Source organism: Apium graveolens, chromosome 4 (genome assembly GCF_009905375.1).
Source record: "Apium graveolens cultivar Ventura chromosome 4, ASM990537v1, whole genome shotgun sequence".
Classification (NCBI taxonomy): Eukaryota; Viridiplantae; Streptophyta; class Magnoliopsida; order Apiales; family Apiaceae; genus Apium; species Apium graveolens.
In genome coordinates this window covers 279081114-279085109 of record NC_133650.1, presented here as the reverse complement: position 1 = coordinate 279085109, position 3996 = coordinate 279081114, and positions in this window count along the sequence as shown.

The following is a 3996-nucleotide window of genomic DNA, read 5'->3' as shown; positions in this document are numbered from 1 at the left end:
GTTATCGGACCCACTCTAAGCTTAAGTCTATCCGGGAGCACTCAGGCAAGTTTTCTACCCGTATAACTGTTGTTGTGATGTATATGTGTATATGCATGATCTTGTGATAAATGCATATTTGGTATTAGCAAATTCTTGCGATATATTGGAGCATGTGATATGGTATATATGCATGCCTGTTTCGTATTCTTGATTTATATATCTGTTGGTTCAAATGCTTATTAGTTGCATAATACCTATGCTAGAGATAAGCAGTAGTTGCGTATACCCTGAGTATAGGGGACCCAAAGGTGAACCCTTTTCTAAAACCGGGAGTAGATGTTCCCGAGTATATGATATATATATATATATTTATATATATATATATATATATATTTATATATATATATTGATATGGTTTTTAAAAACTATTAATCGAATAAGGTTTAATCGATAACTTCATATTATTTAATGAATATTACTTGAATATTCATTCGAGGACTTATGACTCCTTTTATTTTATTTAATGAATATTACTTGAATATTCATTCGAGGATTTATGACTCCTTTATATTATTTAATGAATATTACTTGAATATTCATTTGAGGACTTATGACTCCTTTTATTTTATTTAATGAATATTACTTGAATATTCATTCGAGGATTTATGACTCCTTTATATTATTTAATGAATATTACTTGAATATTTATTCGAGGACTTATGACTCTTCTATTTTATTTAATGAATATTACTTGAATATTCATTCGAGGATTTATGACTCCTTTATATTATTTAATGAATAATACTTGAATATTCATTCGAGGACTTATGACTCACTTTATATTATTTAATGAATATTACTTGAATATTCATTCGAGGACTTATGACTCACTTTATATTATTTATTGAATATTATTTGAATATTCATTTGAGGACCTATGACTCCGATTATTTACTTAAATATATTCTTTTTTTTATTAAAGAATAAGGTGTCGATAATCAAACTTATTTTTGATTATTCAAATAAAGATAGTACTTTCGTATAAGTATATCTTTGGTTATTTAATACTCATTTCAAGTATAAGTTTTACAACTTCTACTTCAAGTTATTTGTATAGAGATTATCCTTATGGGAATATTATTTAATAATATTCAGATATTTTCTAATATATCGGGACTGATTTACTTTATTAAATCAGCATTACTCCAAACACTCTTTAAAGTGTTTTCGAGTCTTCAAAATGATTTTTAAAGGTTAGAGCGGATCCCAAAACTCGTTTTCAAATTTAAGATCTTCCTTTTTGAAGGGGACTTGAATACTCGCTCAAAAATCTAAGGGATCCGGCTCTGTGGTGTATTTTATATTCACAACAAGGTTGCTGTTTTGATAAATGAATTGATTACTTACCCAACGTTCGGGAAGTAAGTCCATCTAATTGAGTCGGCATAAGCGACAGGTCGGGGTACGGTCTATCAAAGTGTAAGTGGCTGGGTGGCAGTCCATCAACGCGTAAGAGGCCGGGTGGCGGTCCAGCACAAGGGCTTAATACGACCAGGGTGATGACCGGTGGGGGATTCATCCATCTACTAGTAGAAAAGGTTACTTATTGGTATCTTTGCCTGATCAGCAAGATATCGGGTTTATGCCAAAATTCTTTTCTTTCCAAAATTCATTGCATATTGCAACTCTGTTCATACTTTACATGACAGAGGTTTTCAGGAAATGTATGAGATATATATATATGGATATATATATATATATATCGGGACTTAATGAAGTATCTCGTAACTTCATTTCATTCAATAATATTTCAAAGATTGAATCTATTCAAGTCTTATCTTGTATTCTCATCTATGTGATGAACTTTTGAAACTAATTATAACTTGAACGGTGGTAGTTCAAGTAGTATTCAGAAAGATATAAGTATATTGGAGTAGCTTGTAACTTCATCTTTTAAACTTATATCTAGTAAATGATTATCTTATGCATGTCAAAGATTTTCAGAAAAAAGTTGAGAAAAGGTTAGACATATGAGATCACCTTGCAACGATAGTTTTATACAGTTATTAACTGGAACTCTGTGTATATTATGCATGGAAGAGGACTTCCAAGATTTTGAAAAGTATATGTATATATATACTGAATTATTTTGCGACTTGGTCGCGTTAAGATTTCAGCTTGGTTCATTTCTTCTTGACCAAGACTTTCATGAGTACTATGAGAATGCTCATATATTGTTAATTATTATACATATTATTTTGGTGGGCTTGTTGCTCACCCTTGCTTTCTTCTTTCATCACACAACATCAGATAGACAAGATGAACAGGATCAAGCTCCCAATTTGCGAGCGGATAGGAAACGTTCCGCAGTTTCCTGTAGGTGTTGATGCCATTGTAGCTGAGGTAGGATCTACCAATAGGCTAGGTTTTCAACTTTTGATATACCAGACTTATGTATATTTATGAATTGTAATAATGGCAAAGAAAATGTAAATTTATTCAGAAACCCTTTTAAGGTGTAATGGCAAATAATTGTGGAATAAAATGATTCGTGTTACTTTTGGATATTCATCTCTGAGACTATAACTTGTGGTGTGTGTGTTTATTGTGGGGTCATAGTACAGAGTAGTTGATTGTTTATTAAGATTGGGTGTTATTAAGGGAAATGGAACTCGTGACAACCCGGATCCCCGACCCCGGATTTGGGGGTGTTACATGTTCTTTTGTCAGACAGGTTGCTTTGATATGCTTTTTTTCCCTTGTGATTCTATAACTACTGAACTGCATATTTCAATGAATAAATGTTGTTAGATTCTTTTCTTGGAAGATTTCTAAACTATTGTTCATGCTAAAAGAGAAAGTTTCCATTATTTGATAGAGTTTGTTTAGGAAACTATAGTAGTTGATATATTTCTGCATAGTAGTCTAATAGATGTCAAAAACAAAGTAATATTGGGTATTATTCATACATGGCCCCTGCTTCAAAGATATTGTCCACAAAGTAATAGTGATACATGTATTCTTTTATTTGTGATTTTTTTATTTGACAATACATCTAGTTAAAAGGAGCCAGTCCAGAACAACCCCCCTCTTTAGATTGTTGATAAATTTAGTCTTTCTTGCCTATTTGGCCGAGTCCTGCGGGATGATTTAAATTCTGATGTTAATAATATATGTATGATGAATTGCTTCTGATATGGTTTCCTTATAGTAATTCTCCTTGTACTAATGGTTATCTATACTAATGGTGTGTGTTACTAATTTTTGACTCTTTTTTTTGTGATCTACAGGTGGCTAGCAGAGACTTAACCCACCCACGACATCTCTGTGCTAAGTATCAATTTCATTTGAACCCACCTATGTACCCTCCAGTCAGGTCCTTGGACCAGCAACAATTCGTGCATGTTCATTGTCCACTAGTTTATCCCGGGATTTGATCATTCTGGACAGGCGTTAGCATTTTTGGTAACCGACGCTTATTCATATACCTACAGCGTCGGCAGTTTAGTTAACCGACACTTATGCCTATACCTAAAGCGTCGGCATTTTAGGTAACCGACGCTTACGCCTATACCAATAGCGTCGGTTTCTTAGATAACTGACGCTTATGCCTATACGTTTAGTGTCGGCATTTCCGATAACCGACGCTTATAACAATTTTAAGCGTCGCCTAAATAACCGACGCAGTAGATCCATACCTTTAGTGTCGCTTGCATATACTACGCCACTTGACCGACGCTTAAAGTATGTTTTGACCGACGCTATAGACCCTTTTTGTACTAGTGTTTGATAGTTACTTACATCAATAGTTAACCCATGCAAGTAATTAAAAGATTTTCCACTAACTCACTGTTAATTAAAAATACTGAATAACCATTTATTTCGAATAAATTCAAATTAATCAATAAAACAAAATAGTCAATCAAGGTTTGACTATTATCAGTATTTAATCAAAACTATCAGGATTTATCGGTCAACACAAGTTTGAAAAATATCAGAATTTAACTACTTTCA